The sequence below is a fragment of the Geotrypetes seraphini genome, chromosome 14 (genome assembly GCF_902459505.1).
Source record: "Geotrypetes seraphini chromosome 14, aGeoSer1.1, whole genome shotgun sequence".
Taxonomy (NCBI): Eukaryota; Metazoa; Chordata; class Amphibia; order Gymnophiona; family Dermophiidae; genus Geotrypetes; species Geotrypetes seraphini.
In genome coordinates, this window is record NC_047097.1 from 61,362,622 (window position 1) to 61,385,565 (window position 22,944).

The 22,944-nt window shown below is 43.1% G+C and overlaps 1 protein-coding gene across 1 annotated transcript in view; it reads right to left on the bottom strand.

Moving 5' to 3' along the window:
• Positions 1-3,909, bottom strand: part of CORO1B (coronin 1B) — a 43,183-nt gene extending 39,274 nt beyond the window's left edge. Inside the window, exon 1 of the mRNA XM_033920308.1 lies at positions 3,761-3,909. The gene's annotated coding sequence lies outside the window, so the exon portion shown is untranslated. The remainder of the gene's footprint in view (positions 1-3,760) is intronic.
• Between the last annotated feature and the right edge of the window lie 19,035 nt (positions 3,910-22,944).

Genomic DNA, 22,944 nt, shown 5'->3' on the forward strand with positions numbered 1-22,944 from the left:
ATCATTACACATGTGATCATATAATATTTAATTAATACAATATTAACAGTCTGCCACTGACTAGAAAGCTTGATTGTCACTAGCATCTGCTTTAAAGTATTATTTGGTTTAGCTCCAGCTGATCTTGTTCCTCATTTTAAATTTCATAGACAAACGTGAATACTCGCAAATCTTACTGGTTTGTATTTCCATCACCCAAAGCTTGTCATTACACAAGATTTTTTTATCAAACTTTAGCATTCCAGGCTACTAAAATGAATACCTGATGGAGTACCCTAATTTCTCAAGCTCAATCTTATCATGCTTTTTGAAAAGCATTGAAAACCTATCTGTTTGATAAATTCATATCTTAATTGTTTTAGTATTGTATTATGATATGTATTTGTGGTGCATTTATATGATTTGCTGATTGTTTAGCTTTTCTCGATGTAAACCACCTAGAACTCATTGGTATGGCGGTATACACACAAAAAAAGTTTATTATTATTAGCTAATGTAAAAAAAAACAACATAGTAACATAGTAGATGATGGCAGATAAAGACCCGAATGGTCCATCCAGTCTGCCCAACCTGATTCAATTAAAATTTTTTTTTTTTTTTTCTTCTTAGCTATTTCTGGGCGAGAATCCAAAGCTTTACCCGGTACTGTGCTTGGGTTCCAACTGCCGAAATCTCTGTTAAGACTTACTCCAGCCCATCTACACCCTCCCAGCCATTGAAGCCCTCCCCTGCCCATCCTCCTCCAAACGGCCATGCACAGACACAGACCGTACAAGTCTGCCCAGTAACTGGCCTAGTTCAATCTTTAATATTATTTTCTGATTCTAAATCTTGTGTTCATCCCACGCTTCTTTGAACTCAGTCACAGTTTTACTCTCCACCACCTCTCTCGGGAGCGCATTCCAGGCATCCACCACCCTCTCCGTAAAGTAGAATTTCCTAACATTGCCCCTGAATCTACCACCCCTCAACCTCAAATTATGTCCTCTGGTTTTACCATTTTCCTTTCTCTGGAAAAGATTTTGTTCTACGTTAATACCCTTTAAGTATTTGAACGTCTGAATCATATCTCCCCTGTCTCTCCTTTCCTCTAGGGTATACATATTCAGGGCTTCCAGTCTCTCCTCATACATCTTCTGGCGCAAGCCTCCTATCATTTTCGTCGCCCTCCTCTGGACCGCCTCAAGTCTTCTTACGTCTTTCGCCAGATACGGTCTCCAAAACTGAACACAATACTCCAAGTGGGGCCTTACCAATGACCTGTACAGGGGCATCAACACCTTCTTCCTTCTACTGACTACGCCTCTCTTTATACAGCCCAGCATCCTTCTGGCAGCAGCCACTGCCTTGTCACACTGTTTTTTCGCCTTTAGATCTTCGGACACTATCACCCCAAGGTCCCTCTCCCCGTCCCTCAATCCTTACTGCTACAACAAATGCTTGAGTCAAGATGCTGAAAATCTCAAGAGTATGGCTGGGAACAAGCGCCCAATATTCCCTCAGGCAAAAGTCGACTGGCAAACTCGATGGTCTTAAACTTTACGACCCTCAATGTTGGCAGTCATTTGCACAATCCTCTTTTCAAACAACATAAAGTATACGGGACTCCTTTAATGAGAGCAAAATATCTCCTCTTCAGATGAGCTTGGCAAATGTTGGTCTTGCAATCTGAAAACAGAGGACATGTCTCTCTTTCTTTCGATGCAACTACAGTATTCACAACCTTACTGGAATAAAATTCGAGACAGAATCATATCAATAGTACCTGTTGGAAATTAAGTCCCATTTTCTATGACATAGCAATTCTCAGATCATCAAGTCCTGACCTTTCTATCTCATAAAATCACACAAAGTTATTCAACATTTAGACAACACTGGCATCTCACCTAATTATCCTTCATTGGAAGATACTACAAAAATCACATTTACCAAATGGTGGACTCATCTATGTGCAAATTAAGAAATATGAAGCTACCAACGACATCCATGTAAGCCCAATCTCTTAATCAAGGAAACTTGACTTCCTCTAAACTATTGTAATAACTCAAAAGTCACTTCTCCAGTACCTACAGAACTAAATGTATAATGTTCAATATACATGTTTACTAGATTCATCAGATTTATGTATTCTCAGTGTCGTACTTACTTTGTTAGCAGTTGTTAAAGAATTAATATTTGCTCTACAATTCACCTGTTTAACACATATCATCTAACTTGTATTATGTTTATTTCATGATAAACTATAATTTTTTTTTTTTTAAAAAGGATCTTTTCCAGATAAGCCCCACCAAAAAGTTAACCCCCGCCACAGTTTTAGCTAACACCATACTAAATGAATACTTGGGGAAAGTGATATACAAGGGGGGGCTCTGCCCCCCCTTAAACCCCACCCTCCCCCCCCGAGTCATTATTCAAAACATGTGAATAATTTCCTCGGAGGGCTTCAATAGTTTAATAATTTATAAGGTGGCATGGCTTAAGTTTTCGCCCGTGCACTTTTTGCATTAGTGGCGGGGCTTATCTGGAAAAGACCCCCCCCCAAAAAAAAACCCCTTTAAAAAAAAAAAAAAGAATAAAACTTACAACCAGTTGATATTGGAAGTTATGCTGTATCTATATTGAGTTTTACTGTACTTATACTATACCTCACTGTAAATATATATGAAAATGTTTATTTTGCCGCATACTTGGGTATAAACCAGCTTCCCTGTGCCTTCCCATTAAAAGTTTATTTAGCCAGTCTACCAGTGAAAAACCAACAATCAGCACTTTGCTCTGTGCAAACAGATTACAAAGCTTGGGTTGTATTCTTGAGCAGACCTCGTAAGGCAATCGGAGACATCGTAAGCTTTCTTGTCCCTTCCATTTCTATTGGGAAGGGTAATATATTAGAAATAAAACCAAGGAAATAAGGCAAATATCTTTTTGATTCTACTAACTCAGTTGGTAAGGGGTTCGTTTGGGGCAGGCATCAATCGTTCCCAGCAGCTGGTGGGACATACTACTGTAGGTCAGGGGTGTCAAAGTCCCTCCAGCAGGGCCGCCATCCAGTCGGGTTTTCCGGATTTCCCCAATGAATATGCATGAGATCTATTTGCATGCAATGACAGCGGCGCATGCAAACAGATCTCATGCATATTCATCGGGGAAATCCGGGAAACCCGACTGGATGGCGGCCCTCGAGGAGGGACTTTGACCCTCCAGCTGCCAGGCCTTTATGACATCACCGCAGCAGCCTTTATGACGTCACAGAGGACAGGGAACGTTTCAGCCCACACTCTCGTAACTCCTCCTAAGTTCTCTCCCCGAATTCGGCCAACGTTCCCGGAAAAAAAAAGTGTGTTTTTCTTTCTCATCCCCGACCAGTCGCCGAGCGGAAAGTGATTATCGCGTCCTCGACTTTACCGCACACACAGGAAAAGGGACCCTAAAGCCTCGTCCGCGAACCGAAAAGTTAAAAGTTGCAACAAGCCAAAGAAGGCGAAGATTCTCCCCAACACAATCCCGACCCCCCCCCCCAAAAAAAAATAAATAAATAAATGAATCCATCTCTATCTATTCCAGGCAGGAGAGCGTCCAGGCCCGAAGAGCGCGGCATGGCTCCAACCCCGCAATCTCCCAATTCAAACCAGAACTTCTTCCCGACTCCGCCTCCTCCCTCGCGCACCTTAAACCCAGCGCAACGGCCGGGGCTGGCCGGCTCCATCAGTCTGAGGGGCGAGGGGGGGTGGGGGGTCGCGCGGCGCGGAAGGCTACTCACTGGTCGCTGAGGGGGGGGGGGAGCCTGCCGCCTGTCTTCGTGCCGTCTTCCGCCGGAGCGCTCCTCGCTGCGCAGCCCGCGCCCCTCCTAGTCATGGACCCGGCCTCCAGGAAGTGAGCGCGTGACGCGGCTGGGCGGGGAACCGCCGCTGCTGGGCCCCGCCTGCCGGGCGGCCGTTTTCGGCTGCCCACCACGTTTGCCGCTGCGCGTGCAGGGACTTGTAGTTCGGAGGGCGCTGTCGACGTTCGCTGCGTGCAAGGCGGACTTAACCCTTTGGTGCAGGGGTCTCAAAGTCCCTCCTTGAGGGCCGCAATCCAGTCGGGTTTTCAGGATTTCCTCAATGAATATGCATGAGATCTATTTGCATACAATGACAGCGGCGCATGCAAATAGGTCTCATGCATATTCATCGGGAAAATCCTGAAAGCCCGACTGGATTGCGGCACTCGAGGAGGGACTTTGAGATCCCTGCTTGGTGGGTTCTGGACCAACGAGAGCACTCCGCCCCGTGCAGGGATCTCAAAGGCTCTCCTCGAAGGCCGTAATCCAGTCAGGTTTTCAGGATTTCCCCAATGAATATGCATTGAAAGCAGTGCATGCACATCGATCTCACGCATATTCATTGGGGAAATCCTGAAAACTCGACTGGATTGCGGCCCTCAAGGAGGGACTTTGAGACCCATGGACTAGATCAGTGGTTCCGAAACCTGTCCTGGAGGACCCCCAGGCCAGTCGGGTTTTCAAGATAGCCCTAATGAATATGCATGACAGAGATTTGCATATAATGGAGATGCCAGGAATGCAGATTTGTTCCATGCATATTCATTAGGGCTATCTTGAAAACCCGACTGGCCTGGGGGTCCTTCAGGACAGGTTTCGGAACCACTGGACTAGATGATCTAGGGTGTCCCCTCCCTCCTGTACTCCCTTCCCCCGGGCAGGGGTCTCAAAGTCAGTCCTCAAGGGCCGCAATCCAGTCGTGTTTTCAGGATTTCCCCAATGAATATGCATGAGATCGATGTGCATGCACTGCTTTCAATGCATATTCATTGGGGAAATCCTGAAAACCCGACTGGATTGCGGCCCTCGAGGAGGGACTTTGAGATCCCTGCTTGGTGGGTTCTGGACCAACGAGAGCACTCCGCCCCGTGCAGGGATCTCAAAGGCTCTCCTCGAAGGCCGTAATCCAGTCGGGTTTTCAGGATTTCCCCAATGAATATGCATTGAAAGCAGTGCATGCACATCGATCTCATGCATATTCATTGGGGAAATCCTGAAAACACGACTGGATTGCGGCCCTCGAGGAGGGACTTTGGACCCCTGGCCCCGTGCCAATCTCTGGGCTGGCCCAATTATTAGGCAAAAAGCAACCGCAATTAGACGCAATGACTGAGGGGTCGGATTCTTAACATTTACCCTGCTTTTAACGATTGTCGCTAAACTGGTTCTAGTTGGTTTAGCGTACCAGGATTTTACCGCCTGATTATCAGAACGGCTCACTGTTGTCTTTTCGCAGCTTCCTAGCATAGGGGTAGGCAATTCCGGTCCTCAAGAGCTAGAGCCAGGTCAGGTTTTCAGGATATCCACCATAAATATGCATGAGATAGATTTGCATCTCAAGGAGGCAGTGCCTGCAAATCCATCTCATACATATTAATTGTGGATATCTTGAAAACCTGACCTGGCTCCGGTTCTCGAGGACCGGAATTGCCTACCCGTGTCCTAGCACACTCCGACTCTGCCATGCAAATATAATACAACGACTTTATTACTATCAAAATGGTTGTAAAAATTGGTTCATTAATATTTAAATAAGCATTCTGGACGATTCTCCAAACGAAGTGTGTTGGCTTTTAATGACCAAAAATTACCGACGTTTGGGGGTATTGTGAAAAGCGTGTGTCGTGTCTGTGGATTCATGATTTAAAAAAAAAAATAAAGTTAAAACCAAACCATTCACATAAGTTATAGTAGTATAATAGTAATGGAAAAAAAATCTCAAAAGCACATATCTCAAGCATGTGTATTAAAAGTGTCATATACCAGGGGTAGGCAATTCCGATCCTCGAGAGCCAGAGCCAGGTCAGGTTTTCAGGATCTCCACAATGAATATGTATGAGATGGAATTGCATGCACTGCCTCCTTGAGATGCAAATCTATCTCATGCATATTTATTGTGGATATCCTGAAAACCTGACCTGGCTTTAGCTCTCGAGGACCGGAATTGCCTACCCCTGTCTTATACCATATGTTCAGAAAAACCCAGACATGTCCTCTTTTTAGAGGATTGTCCAGGCTACCAAACGGACTTTCCAAAACCCAAGCTCACATCTAAAGGACCTCTAAGCATGCGCGGATGACATCATACACATCCGCACATGATCTAGGCCAAGGGTGTCCAACCTGCGGCCCAAGGGCCGCATGTGGCCCCGTGAAGTATTTTGTGCGGCCCCGGTCTAGGGCGATACAGTGTTTTCCTCTGCTGCCCCCGGGTGTTTACCATCTTGACGGTTCCCTCCTCTGTCTTGCTGCAGTGTTTGGGTGGCCCCAGAAACATTTTTTTCGGCCAATGCGGCACAGGGAAGCCAAAAGGTTGGACATCCCTGCTCTAGGCCCTCCAAAAGTGGCTGGAGCTTATCAGGAAGAAGAGAGGAGGCTTTGTGGGGGCAGTGCTGAGGCCAGAACAAGGCAAGGCTGGAGGTGGAACAGTGGGGTCATTTGTCCAGCGTTTCCTGGAGAAATGGAGAAAAATATGGTAGCTGAACAGCCAGCTGCTTAGCCCTTCACGAAATGACCTCGACACCAACAAAGTTGCTTTGTAATGTAATTATTTAAGTTTAATTAATAATAAAACAAATGGCAGCTTACATGAAATACATCACAAAAAAATACAGCAATTGTGGGAGCAGAAACAGCACCCCCAGATGCATGCTTGTCCAGGAGCCCCAAGTCTGTTCTAACTAAGTTCCTTTTTTCCAACTACTTTATCCTTTTACAAATCCATTATACTAGTGCTAGGCTAATATGATTGGCAGCTATCTTGAAAGCGTAATTACTATTTTAATTGATTGTCCATAGATTCATATTTACTCTCCTAACTGGCTATGCCCTTTACTGACGTACATCATTAGCATGTACGCATGCCATTTCCAAACTTTGGGTGGTAGCCGAAAGCCACCTGCCTTATTTGTTTCCAACACCATGTTTTGGGGGCTTTGTAGTAAAGTCATCTGAGCATGACCTCTGTCTTTCCCAAGTGGCCCCCACCCTCTCTTGGTTCCTCATTCTTCTATGCTTACGTGCTGACCAGCTTATGTCCAAGTTTCCATGGGCCAAGGCAAATGCAATTATTTCTGCCATTCTGTGCTGGTCTCATCTGATGCCCACTGATGCTGTACCAATGTCCTCAAGTGCTTACTCTGAAATTGGCCCATCTGTGGCTTGGAAACTGTCAGTAAGAGAAGGCTGCTAGAAGTCTGCAGATTCACACAGTCCATGTTGTGCATAGTTTCCATGGTTTTGTTTGGCCTGCTTTTCCTTGCTTGACCAGGCCTGATTCTTTACAAGGAATTTAGAGATTCACTGCTCAAGGGTCTCACATCTGCGTCCCATAGCGGCTGGTCCATCTTAGCCTTTCTGCTGGGTAATAGTATTACTGTATAACTTTCTTTCTCTACAAATTTGCAGATTGCTCTGTTTCTAAAGCATATTGGACAGTAACACGAGAACACACATTTTTTTTAGGTTAGCACCAAAATTATGGAATGAATCATCAAAGGAGATTTGAGCAGAGACCTGTTACAAAAAAAACATGTGAAGTTTTGTTGAAGTAGTGGATTTTTGGATTTTGAGTCACGGGTTTGCTGTCCCCTTTTCCCCTCCCTGAGCACTTTTATATGTGACTAGGTATGGTGAATGATACCTTACCGTACATTCTCTTCTATACCGCAAATTTTAAAAAGAATTCAGTGCGGTTTACAAGATGTGTCTGGGATAAATGAGTAGGTCTTTCCTATTTATTTATGGCATTCTTTTCAATTTTGTTGCATTCTTTTTAATTGTAAGTTTGTAAACTGCTTTGGACCAGTAAGGATGGATGGTGTATTAAATTTTAAAATAAACACGCATTTTGTTTTATTTCAATTCATGATTAAACTAACAATGAATGTGATATGAAATACTTGTTTAAGCATAGCAATACATCCTGTCAGGCTCACAAACTCGAAGAAAGCACAGGGCTGATTAATCGTTCCCCTTAACTATATCCATTACATCCTGTTTGTCTGTCTTAGCTGTTTAGAGTGTAAGCTCTTTTGAGCAGGGACTATCTTCTTTGGGACTCTGTACAGCACTGCGTATGTCTGGTAGCAATATAGAAATAATTAATAGTAGTAGTAGTGTGAAAAGTTTCAGCCTCCGATAACCAGAGCTGGTATTGTGACATCATAATGCCTCATTCCACCAATGCCTAAGAGCCAACCTCATCAGTGATGTCATAATAGCTTGATTGTCCTGTACTCCCCTCTGCCCACCATCCCAGCCAGCAGATTAACTGTTCCCCATAACTGTATCCATGACATCCTGTTTGTCTTGGCTGTTTAGATTGTAAGCTCTTTTGAGCAGGGACTGTCTTCTTTGTGACTGTCCAGTGCTGCGCATGTCTGGTAGTGCTATAGAAATAATTAATAGTAATGGTAGAATTTCAATAGGGGTCAATACTCAAATTTATCTGCATTTGTGCAAAGTCCATTGCTAGTTTTTACTATGCAAATATTACACGCGTAATGTTGCTTTGATTATTGCCCTGGACCCCCAACCCCTGAGATTTGCACCTGGTTTTTCTGGCCAAAACATTAAAAAACAACTTTTGTGTGTAATTTTTGAATGTATTTACCTGCAAGTCTGAAAGCATAGTTTTGAGAATCGAGAACTATGATCATCATTGCCTGTCCCAACCTAACCCCACCCCTGTGGAAGGATTTCTAAACAATGTGAACACAGAATAACATGTAATTTTACCTGCATTAAGGATGGGTAATTTTCTACAAGTAAAACAGCAATTTACGCAGGGAAATGTCTATTTTTATTTTAATGAATTTCACATATATACAAACAAGAAAATCTTGGGGAAATCTATAAAGTCCAGCAATGACGTCCTTGTTTGCCAAGTTAAAAATGATTTATCCTGCTCATAGAGAGGGTAGCATGTACAGAAGAGTCTTTCAGTATTATAAGCTCTTTGAAGCAAGGATTTATTGGACCTGAACACTTATCACCACTGCACAGTGCTGCTTAAATCCAATAGTGCAGAAAAGATGATAAGGAGCACAAAAGCTGGGGATAAGTCCAGAGGATCCTTACCTTTGAAGAAGTGAGGGGAAAGCCAGAAATCAAGTCTTGGAAATGGCATTGCACCAGGAAGGAAATGGGGCAGAGCAGATAAGTCCTACAATCCTTATCAGCTCTCTCTCTCTCTGTATCAATGAGATTTGGGGATCATATGAGTGAGTTACGTGGAAACAAGTCAATGGAGCTTACGGATCAGCAGGATGTTTCTAAGAGCAGGCTGCAGCTGTATTCATTTCAACCTGAACCTAGCCACAGCTGGATATGAAAGGCTTCAATTTTTAACATGCTATTCAGATTTTGGAAAAAGAAGTTACTTTCCTGTAACAGTTGTTCTCCGTGGACAGCAGGATCCTAAAGCCACACTTGGAGATGATGTCATCCTCGATCACTAGTTGGAATCCTATACCAGAGCTTGTATTCTTTAGAATCACTTAGCTCCCTGCTAAGATCCTTTGACCATTACAACCATCAGCCTTTTCCAAGCACACTTCAACTTTGCTTTGGGGAATGGGGAGGCCACGTGTGGCTTTAGGATTCTGCTGTGCATGGTGAAAGTGAAACATTGTTTTACAGCTAAGAGGCTTCTTTTTCTCACAGCATCAGTGGCTTAGTGAGGGGAGGAGGAGCCTGGGGAGGTGGCACCTCCCCGCCCCCCCCCCCCCCCGCGCCCTGTGCCCCACTCCTGCGCCAAACCCCCCCTGCATCTTCCCTTCCCCACACCCCCGTACCTCTTTAAAATCTTTGCCAGAGTGAGCAGCTTCTCCAGCCTGCTGCTCGTGCTGGCTTTCCCTCTGACATCACTTCCTGGTCCCGTGGCCTGGAAGTGATTTCAGAGGAAGCCAAGCCGGCGCGAGCAGCAAGCTAGAGCAGTTTCTTGTGCTGGTGAAAATTTTAAAGAGGTATAGGGGGTGTGTGGGGAAGGGAGGTCATAGGTGTGATGTGGGTGGTGGAGAGGTGCTGGCGACCCCACCAAGACAATGTCCAGGGCGGTCGGCCCCCCCCCCCCTTACAACAACACTGGACAACATGAATTCTAAGCCACACGGTTGGTGACTCCCTAGCTGAGGGTTGCCGAAGCATAAAGATTCCGATCTTGTGAACTTGAACCCAAATAACAACCTGAAAAAACTGGAAGAAAAGGTAAAAGAAGCCGCTGAAAAGTTCTCAGCCCAACCATGACGAGAATGACGTGGAGCCATGAAGCTTACAAGTTATTCCACACTTTTCTTGACACTGTTCATTTCAATGAGGCAAATGCATCTAGCAAATGGGCACAAGTATAGGGAAACCAAGCCATTGTGACATCACTGATGAGGCTGGCTCTTAGGCATTGGTGGAATGAGGCATTATGACATCACAATACAAAGACATGCTGAAAACTTCTTGTGGAGCTATGAAACTTACAAGTTATTCCACACTTTTCATTTCAATTAAATGATATGAATTGAAACGAAAAGTGTGGAATAACTTGTATGTTTTATGGCTCCACATCATTCTCTTGGTTGGGCTGAGAACGTTTCAGCAGCCCCTTGTACTCTGAAGTGTAAATAAATTTATTAACCAATTTTGCCCAACTCCAATAACAACATGCTTTTAATGAACTTACAAGAAAACATTGTCTAAAACATAATTTCAGGTTGAGGGGTGGTAGATTCAAGAGCAATATTAGGAAGTTCTTCTTTACGGAGAGTGTGGTGGATGCCTGGAATGCGCTCCCGAGAGAGGTGGTGGTGAGGAAAAGGGTGACGGAGTTCAAAGAAGTGTGGGATGAAGACAGAGGATCTAGAATCAGAAAATAATAGTAAATATTGAAGAACTAAGGCCAGTACTGGGCAGACTTATCTGTATATGGCCTTTTGGTTGAGGATGGGCTGGGGAGGGCTTCAATGGTTGGAAGGGTGAGCTTTGATGGAGACTTCAGCAGTTGGGGCCTAGGAAAAGTACCGGGCAGAGCTATGGATTCTTGCCCAGAAATAGCTAAGAAGAAAAAAAAATTAAATTGAATCAGGCTGGACAGACTAGATCAGTGGTCTCAAACTTGCGGCCCGGGGGGCCACATGCGGCCCGCCAGGTACTATTTTGAGGCCCTTGGTATGTTTATCAATTACAAAAGTAAAATAAAACAGTTTCTTGGTCATATGTCTCTTTAGCTATAAATGACAATAGTATTATTAAGACTTAGCCAAAAGGAAAGATTTATAAACTAAAGAGTTTTACCCCATGCAAAATTGTCATTTCTTTAATAAGATATTAACTATTTTTTCTGAGGCCCTTCAAGTACCGACAAATCCAAAATGTGGGTTTGAGTTTGAGACCACTGGACTAGATGGACCATTCAGGTCTTTATCTGCCGTCATCTACTATATTACTATGTTACCAAAGTTCCAAAATTTCTTCCTAGCACCTCTGGGTTATCCACACCGTCATGTTATGCAAAAACGAGCAACGAAGTCCAAATAGCTGCCTTGTAAATTGTGTTCTAGATGTTGCCATTGCACTTTGGATCATGAGCCATCATTTGACCATGTGCAGCCCCATCTGCAGAATGATAATAAAATTCAATACATTTACCCCCCTCTTCCAGGAAACCGCGCTAGCGGTTTTTAACGCAGAGAGCCGCGCTGAATGGCCCATGCTGCTCCCAACGCTCATTGGGTTCCTATGAGCATCGGGAGCAGCGCGAGCCATTCAGCGCGGCTCTCTGCGCTAAAAAACGCTAGCGCGGTTTTGTAGAAGAAGGGATTAGAGATCCTTAGCGACTACGTTTGTTTAGTGACCATTTTAACAGACCGTTTCTCATCAAAAGACAAAAAAAAAAAAAAAAAAAGCTGAGGAGGTCTTTTTGGCCCGTGAGTTCTTTGTAAACACATTTCCAAAGTCCTTTTACAATCTTTCTTGGACACCAGAAATATATGACGGCGGATAAAACACTGGCAAAGCTACAGGCTCATTCAAAAGAAACTGAGAAACATTTTAAAAGAAGACATTTTTTTTAGGAGAACACAACTTTATTTGACAAAAACTGGGTGGATGATGAACAGTAAACAAGAGGCTGTGATAGGCCAGAGCACGCTACAGGGGTTCAAGGAGGGTCTAGATAGGTTCCTAAAAGAAAAGGGGATTGAGGGGTACAGATAGAAGTGGAGGTAGGTTACAGGAATAGTCAGAAACCACTTCACATGACGTGGACCTGATGGGCCGCCGCGGGAGCGGACCGCTGGGCACGATGGACCTCTGGTCTGACCCAGTGGAGTCAACTTCTTATGTTCTTATGTTCTTACTTATTCTAGATGGTGAATGAACCGTCATTAAGAACAGTTCTCTAAGTTAAAAAACCATTCTGGGGTCCTTTTACTAAGGCACGCCAGCTGTTTTAGCGCACACTAAACGCTAACGCGTCCATTATAGTCTCTGGACGCATTAGCGTTTAACGTGTGCTAATATTTAGAGCATGCCTTAGTAAAAGGACCCCTATATTCACAAATTGCAAAGGCTCAAATAGAGACACAACTGTGAAAAATCGATATTGAGATCTCATGCCTGAAATGAAGGCTTTACAGGAGGCCTTGCAAACATTAAACCCCTTATGAACCTTTTTACAACTAGGTGCTAAAAGACAGGCTCATGTGTAACACTTAGGGTTACCATATGGCTTCAGAAAAAGGAGGACGGATTAAGACAGATGTCTCAATGTTTTCAATGGAAGTAAAACCCAGAAGTCTCAATCCGTCCTCCTTTTTCTGGAGCCATATGGTAACCCTAGTAACACTGCCTCTAAATTAGTATCTCTCAGACTTTTTCAGTTCCGGCACATTAAACAGAGCAAATGTTTTTTGCAGCACATTATAATTGAAATTTATAAAATTGCAAAACCAACAAAAAATTAAATTTGAGAGTTATTTTATTTTATTTTTTTTTATATATATAATATTTCTTTATTGAGCAAACCAGTATACACATAACATAACAGAGCAAAGGGACATCCATCAATCCAGAAAAAAAACCCGCCCTACCGGGCATACAGAGAGCAAAGGTCAGAAACACAACCAAGATCAGATGTCTCAGGAACAAGAGGTGCTCAATACAATTTTCCATGTAAAACCCTCTGAAAAACCCCCCAGGACATATCGTAGCACCCCAATACTATAACATACATTAGAATACACCGTAGAAAACCGGATCCAAACCTCCCCCCAACCTCCCCACCCACCCCTACTCCCGACCTGTGAAATATATATACGAAATACACAAAATAGACAAAATGGTGAGGAAAACTAGGTCAAAAAGGGAAGAAAAAGAGGAAAAAATAAAGAGAAAGAAAAATGAACCCCATAAGAGAATCCAAGTAAGAATGAGTCTGAAGAGGGAGAGGACAGAAGACCCCAGTTATTTATTTTTAAAGTTCTTTAAACTATTTATGAGTAATTGTAACAGGGTTGAAACTAAAGTAGATAAAATAGAATTGCTAATCAATGCGATGGATGTGCTTGTTTCTGAATGCAAATTAATTCAAAACGCGGCCCGATAGCTGACAAGCAAACCCGCATGTCATCATCCACCATCTGCAGTCGTTCTCTTTTTTTTTTTTTTTTCAATTTAATTTCTGTCAGAGCTGAAAATCCAAATTCGCAAAGATAAGAAGATCCAAAAGATAACAAAGCCTCGATTGCTTTGTCGCTCAAGTTAGGATAACTACTGCATAAAAATAAAATGACTTGTCGTTAGTATTCAAGGACCAATCACGTCAAAGAATGACGCTTGTCTGGGCGGTTGTATCCTCACGCCCACAGACGCTCGTAACACTGACAGACTTGCATACGCAACATACATATCTGTTCCGGTGTATACTCATGAAGGGAATTTTTAAAATTAAAGTAAACTTCTGGAATCTCTTGGGACACACCATGGTGCCTTGGCACACAGTTTGAGACACACTGCTCTAAATACTGAAAGTGAAACTACGATGTAACTACACAGAACTAGTGTTCATACCTTAAATCAGGGGTGTCAAAGTCCCTCCTCGAGGGCCACAATCCAGTTGGGTTTTCAGGATTTCCCCAATGAATATGCATGAGATCTATTAGCATACAATGAAAGCAGTGCATACAAATAGATCTCATGCATATTCATTGAGGAAATCCTGATAACCCAACTGGACTGCGGCCCTCGAAGAGGGACTTTGACACCCCTGCCTTAAATGAAATAGGCGTAATAAGTACTGCCTCATCATTGGTATCTCACAAGTTAGTACATCGTCTCCTTTAAGACTCCACCATCTTGAAAATCTGTATTACTTTGTTGAATTTTTCCTTGAGGCTAAACTCAACTCTCTTACTCTATATGGCAACTGAAAATCTTTCATTAGATTGTGCTCAGACTCCATAGTGTCAAAGCTAGGGATTTCAGATTCGGATGAATTCTGGACCCTGACTCTTGACTGATTAGGTGTTTCCACTTTTGATAGAGGCCAAATTCGCTCTGTTGCCAAGTCCTGCAGAAACAGAAAGCACAGCCGTCTCAGCCAATATGGAGCAATCAGAATCATCTCTGCTGACTCTTCGTTTCAACTGGAGCAGCATTTTTGTGATCAATGGAATGGGTGGAAAAGCACAAAGGAACGTGCATGTCCACTGTATCGTAGCTACATCTACTGCGAGTCGAAAGTGACTGGGCAACATAGAAACATGATGGCAGATAAAGAACAACTGGCCCCTCCAGTCTGCCCATCCGCAGCATCCACTATCTCCTCCTCTTCCTGAAAGAACCCACATGCCTGTCCCATGCTTTCTTGAATTCAGTCACAGTCTTTATCTCCACTAGAGAATGACACGGTGACAAAATTCATCACCGTTCCCGTCCCCGCGGATAACCGCGGGAAATAATCCCATGTCATTTTCTAGTGTCTATTTCAACCTCAGTCCTTCTACACCAGCATTCTTCAGAGCAAAGCTTGCGGGTCAGTGGTTGTGGCCATTCATACTCTGATTCTTATGTGAGCCAAGGATAATGAAGCCATTGTGACATCACTGATGTGATTGGCTCTTAGGCACTGGTGGAATGAGGCATTATGACATCACAATATCTGCTCTGGATACCAGAGACTGTCATTCTGTAGTGTCTGTTTCAACCTTGGTCCTTCTACACCAGCATTCTTCAAAGCAAAGCTTGTGGGTCAGTGGTTGTGGCCATTCATACTCTGATTCTTCCCTCTCTCCTTAAAGAATGACATGAAGATGGTTTCCCGCGGGGACGGGAACGGTGATGAATTTTGTCACCGTGTCATTCTCTAATCTCCACCACCTGTACCGGGGGACTATTCCGCGCATCTACTACACTTTCTGTAAAAAAAAATATTTCCTCAGATTACTCCGAAGCCTTTCACCTCTTTACTTCAGCCTATGCCCTCTCATTGCAGAGCTTCCTTTCAAATGAAAGAGACATTTATGCCATGTACGTATTTAAATATCTTTATCATATCTCCCCTCTCCCGCCTTTCCTCCAAAGTGTACATATTGACATCTTTAAGTTTGTCCCCATTCTTGTAATATAGTATCCTATCACACTAAGGACATGTCTCCTGGGACATATGCCCAGGAGGAATGGGTTAAGGCAGATATTTTTTTTTAATCATTAATTAATTTTTCAACAAAAACAATTATTGAACGAGTCAAGAGCCCAATATCATTACAAATATAAAACATATCTAAACAAGTTAGCAATCATTACTACAAAATAATAATTTTTAAGACTCTTCCATAGCCCACATTTCGAGAAAGACAATCATACATATCAGAGGGAGTGTTTTTGAAACAAAATGAAAATAAACATTTCCAAATTATTAATAGTGGCTCCTCCCCGTTCAGGTTAAGACAGATATTATAATTGGCAATTCAACCATTAGGAACAAAGATAGCTAGGTGGCTGGTGGATGTGAGGTTCACTTGGTATAGGGTTACCAGACGCCTAGGAAAATTCAGACATGTCCTCTTTTTTAGAGGATTGTCTGATGCCCGGACAGACTTTCCAAAACCCAGCAGTTGTTTGGGTTTTAGAAAGCTCTGGTCATATGTGAAGGACTTCTGAGCATGTGGGGATGACGCCACACATATCTATACATGCTCAGAGGCCCCCCGGACATGACCCGGAGGTCAGGAATAATGAGACGAGGCTTTCAAGGGCGGAGCTTGGGGGTGGAACAGAGTGTGCCAAAGGCAGAACGGGGTAGGGGCAGGTCCAGGCATCCGGGATTTCGCCAAGAAAAATATGGTAACCCTAACTTGGTAACTTGCCTGTCCAATGTGAAAGGTGGTGGACCTCACACATCATCTAGATACTAAAAAATGTTTTTTTTTAGTCTTCACATGTTGAGGAAAGTGAGATCCTGCTTCCGCCAACAACATTTTGCTGTCCTTGTATATCAATCATTCTTTCCAAGCTGGACTATTGTAACTCCATCTATCTAAGTCTAACCAAGAAAAATCTTCAAAGACTTCAGCGGATCCAGAACACTGCGCCTAGGTTGATCTTTGCAAAAAACAAATTCGATCATGTTTTCCCACTTCTGTCAAAACTTCACTGGCTTCCGGTGATTTCTAGGATTCACTTTAAATGTACCTGCCTAATTTTCAAGATCCTACATGGCATTCTTCCTTCCCTAATCCCACTATCCTGGAATTCTTTGAGACCTGACACTACCAGATCCGCCCACAAACTCAAACTATCTTTCCCCTCGTTAAAAGGTGTCATGTATGCAGGTAAATTAGGGAAATCCCTTTTCTTCAAATTCACTGAGCTTTGGAATAACCTCCCTGCCCCGCTGCGGAACCTAGGCTCATTCCAACTATTCCAAAAGCATCTGAAAACCTGGCTTTTCTCCAAACGTAAAGTTATCTATTTAAAATGTAAAGCTAGCTATCCTCTTCATAACCTCTAATTTCTTACTATGTCCTTTCCTCATTTATTGAATGACCTGTAAACCGTGCCGAGCTCTATCTTTATGGAGATGATGCGGTATACAAACTTAAGGTTTCGTTTAGTTTAGTTTCTCTTCCTTTCTCTCTTTTTTTCCTCTCTCTCTCTCTCTCCTTTTTTTCCTCTCTCTCTCTCTTTTCTCCTTCTCTCTCTCTTCTTTTTTCTCTCTTTCTCTTTCTCATTCTCATTAAAAGGCGTCATGTATGCAGGGAAATGAGGGAAATCCCTTTTCTTCAAATTCACTGAGCTTTGGAATAACCTCCCTGCCCCGCTGCGGAACCTAGGCTCATTCCAGTTATTCCGAAAGCATCTGAAAACCTGGCTTTTCTCCAAACGTAAAGTTATCTATTTAAAATGTAAAGCTAGCTATCCTCTTCATAACCTCTAATTTCTTACTATGTCCTTTCCTCATTTATTGAATGACCTGTAAACCGTGCCGAACTCTATCTTTATGGAGATGATGCGGTATACAAACTTAAGGTTTAGTTTAGTTTAGATACTGTAGGATTTTAGACATTGCTGTGGAGGAACAGGGCTGGTGCAAGGATATTAGGCAACCTAAGAAAACCTTCAGCCTTACATCCCTCCCACACTCAAATGAACCTGTAGGCCCCTTGGTCCCGTCTACCCCTTCCCCCCACTCCCCAACAATCATGATCATCTCAAGACTACCCTTCCTAGAATAATATGGGTAAATGGGCTGTTTGAAATCTGTCTACCCTCCCTCCTGGCAAAAGTACCTCCTGTTATTGCTTTAGGTGGTTGTCAGGATCCATTGTTTTGCTTTGATTGTCGCACCTCTTTGGTGCCACCCAGAAACTTCTGCCATAGGTGAGTGTTTATTCTTGGAGTGTTTGGATAAGCCCTGGGGAAGAGCCAGCTGTTGCCATATGTATATTTATTTATTTATTTCTTCCATTTGTGCGTCACACATACCTATACAAGCTCTTGGTGACATTACAGAGGAAGGGGTTAGAAGAGGGTAGGGAGGACAATGGAGGGCAGAAAGATACAGGAAGAGAAGAGGATACAAGTGATTAGGTGCCAAATAGATGAGTTTTCAATTTCTTCCGGAATTTGGTGTAGTTAGGTTCCGTCCTGGTCATTTCAGTAAGGTCACTCCAAGTTTTTACGCCTAGAAAGGTGAATATGGAGTGGAAAACACGTTTGTATTGCAAATTTTTTGTGGAAGGGAGACTTAGAAGTATTCTGTTAAGGGTTCTGTGGGAAGTAGACCATGCCTCGGAGAAGAGGTGGATGAGAGGAGCCGCGGAGTTTCCGTAAAGTATATGGTGAATGATGCATGTATATAGGGTACCAATGACATAGGAAGGTGTAAGAGGGTCCGTCCTCCTTTTTTTGGAGCCATATGATAACCCTAAGTGGAGGGAGGCTGTGGAATCTACATTTAGGATTTTAGGTAGAAATATGGAATCCAGGACCATCATTCTCAGAAATACTCACCATTCCACAGGCAGCATTCCAGGCAGGCAGAGCTCCAGAGTCTCAACCTGTGAATGAGACGGTGACAGTGGTGCAGGGTAGAGGTTTGTTAGGAACTGGGCAACATTTTAGAGAAAAGGGCTCCAAAAGGATGGTTCCACCTTAGCCAGGGTGGAACCAGGCTGCTGGCTTTCATTTTTAAAAGGTGTTACTGCAAAACTCAATATTGGAGGGGGTGGGGGGGGGGAGAATAGACAGATTTTCAGCAGTGCATAATTTAGACCAGTGATTCCCAACCCTGTCCTGGAGGAACACCAGGCCAATCGGGTTTTCAGGCTAGCCCTAATGAATATGCATGAGAGAGATTTGCATATGATGGAAGTGATAGGCATGCAAATTTGCTTCATGCATATTCATTAGGGCTAGCCTGAAAACCCAATTGGCCTGGTGTTCCTCCAGGACAGGGTTGGGAACCACTGATTTAGACCAGTGGTTCCCAAACCCTGTCCTGGGGGACCCCCAGCCAGTCAGGTTTTCAAGATATCCCTAATGAATATGCATGAGAGAGATTTGCATACCTGTCACTTCCATTATATGCAAATCTCTCTCATGCATATTCATTAGGGATATCTTGAAAACCTGACTGGCTGGGGGTCCCCCAGGACAGGGTTTGGGAACCACTGATTTAGAATGATCTTTGATGAATTCTAACAAAATGAGGAAGTAAGAATATCCTGACAGATGCACTGCGATGATGGCAAAGAATTGAGTAGCAGTTTTACAAATTAAGGTTATTGCATCATTTGTCACTCTATTTGGGTAGTGATTCTATAATCAATGATTTTTGCCTTGTATGGACTATTATTGCAATCTTATATACGTACTTTGGTTTACCTAAGTCTGCTCTACATGGACAAAACTGGTCTTGAACATTCTGAGATGGGGACATATTGACTGGCTGCTCAAATCCAGTTTAAGATATTAATGTTTCTATTTCAAGGGCTTAAGCTTGGAATGCCACTGACTGTGAATTTGAACATGCTGTGCATTGTTTACAGTTCCAGTTGTAGGACGTGGACAATCTGTCAATGCTTTTCGCTAAAAAGGGAGCTAGAACGAGGCCTGTTCTATTTTTGGCACGCGAAAGGATTTTAGAAAAGGTTTGAAAACATTTTTACCTAAAGAAATTGATGATGCTTGATATACTATGGGAATATGTGTAATTATGTATGATTATGTTGGTGCATGCTCATGAAACTGTAAACTGCCTAGAATTTTCCGATAGGCAGTATATAGGAAATAAATAAATAAATAGGTTCCTGTAAACCAGGTGTGTCCAACCTTTTGAATTCCCTGGTCCGCATTGGCTGAAAAAAATGTTTCTGGGGCCGCGCAAACGCCACAGCAAGACGGTAAACACCCGGGGGCAGCAGAGGAAAACACTGCATCGCCCTCAACCATGAAGAGGAAGTACTTCCAAGCAGGGTCTGTCTATAAAGTTCTGCATAGGCCTTTCTGCATTATATACGTGATAAGTAGCAATAGTTGTACATATAGAACAGTGGTTCAATCTCGCAGCCCGCCAGATACTATTTTGAGGCCCTCGGTATGTTTATCATAATCACAAAAGTAAAATAAAACAGTTTCTTGATCATATGTCTCTTTATAAATTGCTATAAATTACAATATTATTAAGACATAGCCAAAAGGAAAGATTTATAAACTATTAAGAGTTTTACCTCATGCAAAACTGTCATTTCTTTAATAAGACATTAACTATTTTTTTTCTGAGGCCCTCCAAGTACCTACAAAACCAAAATGTGGCCCTGCAAAGGATTTGAGTTTGAGAGACCACAGACATAGAACATTCTCCATGAGGGCTCACTGTATTGTGTGTGAATATTGAGGGGATACTGCCACCTGCAGGACAATCTGGAGTACTAAGTGGTGAGTTTTATGTGGTTTTTTTGGTAGTGTGGTTAAAATATTGATATACTGTATGCTTTGAATGATAACTATACAGTAGAATCTGTTGAGTTAATATTGTATAGAAATTTGCCTTTTATATGTTATGTAATTCACTTGCACATTATGATTTTAGATTTATTATGCTTATATTTTCTTTATAGTCTATTTGAATTTGTGTTATGTTTTTATGGGGTCCTTTTATTAAGACGTAGTAACCGATTTAGCATCTGCTAAATGATAAGGCTCCCATTACTATGGGCACCTTAGTATTTAGTGTGCGATAATTTTTAGCGTGCGCTAAATCGGTTAGCGCGCCTTAATAGAAGGACCCCTTCTGGCGTCAGGAGCTTAGCATACTCGGTTGTGTCCCCCGTATAGTCCAGCGTGGATTAAAACTAAGAAAACCGGTTGGCGACTCCACAGTGAAACCTTTTGGGGAAGCTTTGAAAGGGGGAGAGTGCTGCATCACGTTATAGCACAATTTGAACTTACTTTGGATGCATTATTACGTTGTGTTAACCTATGCTCATGTTAGTGGAGCCGTTTTAGTTAAGCTTACCACCTCACACTCAGGTTACATTTTAATCACAAATGATGTATGGTTTATTACACTTTGGAAATCTTGTGTTGATTTTTCACTCGTGATTATGTTAGTGCAGCACTCTGCTCCTGGTTTGTTTGTTTTTTTTGGCTATTAAAAGTCAGACAAGAAAAGTAGAGCCAGATATATGGTCTTCCAAAAAAAGGGAAAGAGGCCTGAAAAGGTTAAAAGAGCTTTCAATGTCCACCAGAAAGCTGCGACTCAATAGTGAGCCATGTTTCGGCACTTAGAAGCCTGCATCGGGAGTTTTAATATTATGGTAAATGCACAGTCATATAAAAAAAAATTTTCTTTACTGTGTTTATTTATATTTTTTTTACAAATTGTTAAACAACAATTTAGTGGAAATAAACAATTGAAATAGGAAACAAATACAACAAATTATAAAATAATTCCACATTAGTAACCAATATCAAAGTCCACAATATCAGTCATATAAATATTAAGTGAGAGCACAACCTTGGAAACACAAACAGGCAAAATATTTTATGGCTGTAATATCAAATACTGTTTGATATTACCGTGGTAATGCCAAGTAAATCGGGATTGTTATCATGCCATTCCTTCAGTAATGGGGGAAGCCCTTCTCAAGTCCCCACGCTTACCAGCTCCACTCTCACAATCCTGCGTCCCCTGCAGCGGTGGCAGTTCCCGCACACTGTCTGCCACTGACCTAGAAGATTCTCCTCTGCCACAAAACAGGAAGCTCATGGCAGAGGAGAAGCTTCCAGGTCAGTGGCAGGCAGCATGCGGGAATTGCTGCTTCTGCTGCTGGAGACCCGTTTAGCTTGAAGTGAGATGCAGGACTGTGGGAGCCATGATGGAGCGTTCTCTCTGCAACATCCTGAGAGAGTGAGGAACCATGGGGGGGAGGGGAAGAGAAAATGCCACACCCTGTTAGGGGGAAGGAGGTGTAAGGAAGAAAGCCACAAAATTGGTGGGGGGGGAGGAAATAAAACCAGGGAATAGACAGGAGAAGAGAGAGATGCCAGACTATGGGGGAGGGAGGGAGGGAGGGAAGAAAAGCAGAGGAATGGAGTGGAGAGATGCCAGAGGCTAGAGCAAAAAGAGGGATGGGAGGGAGAGATGGAAAGGAAGGAGAAGAAAAGAGAGAGATGCCAGAGCATGGGAGGAGGAGAGATGGAAGGGAAGGAGATAGAGATACCAGATCTAAAGGGAGAAAAGGAAAGGAGAGAGATGCCAAACCAACAATGTGAGGGAGGGGACAAAGATGCCAGACAGTGGGATGGGATGGGGGAAGGGAGGCAGGGATGGAAGGGAAGCATACAGAGATTCCAGAGCATGGGGGAAGGGAAGGTGGAGACAGTGAGAGGAGAGATAAGAATGGAGAGAAGGATGAAACTGAAATGAATAATGTAAAAAGTAGTGAGAGGGCACAGGCTAAATGGAGGGGGAGAAAGCAGACAATTTATGGAAGGGGCATAGAAAAAGGGCAGATGCCATATGGAAGAGGCAGACAGTGGATAGAAGATAGAGAAAAGACAGACAGTGGATGGAAGGGGCAGAGAAAGAGGGCAGATGCTAGATGGAAGGAAGAGAGTGAAGAAAAGACGAGGAATAGAGAAACCAGAAATGACAAAGCTAGAAAAAGCCTTTTGGCTTCCCTGGGCCGCATTGGCCGAAAAAAAATTTTCTGGGGCCACACAAACGCACAAATGTTGCATCAAGACAGAGGAGGGAGCCGGCAAGACGGTAAACACCCAGGGGCAGCAAAGGAAAACACTGCATCGCCCTCGACCAGGGTCGCACAAAATACTTCACAGGGCCACAGGTTGGACACCCCTGTTTTAGGACAAAGTAGTATTGTAGCTGTGTTGATAAATACTTACAA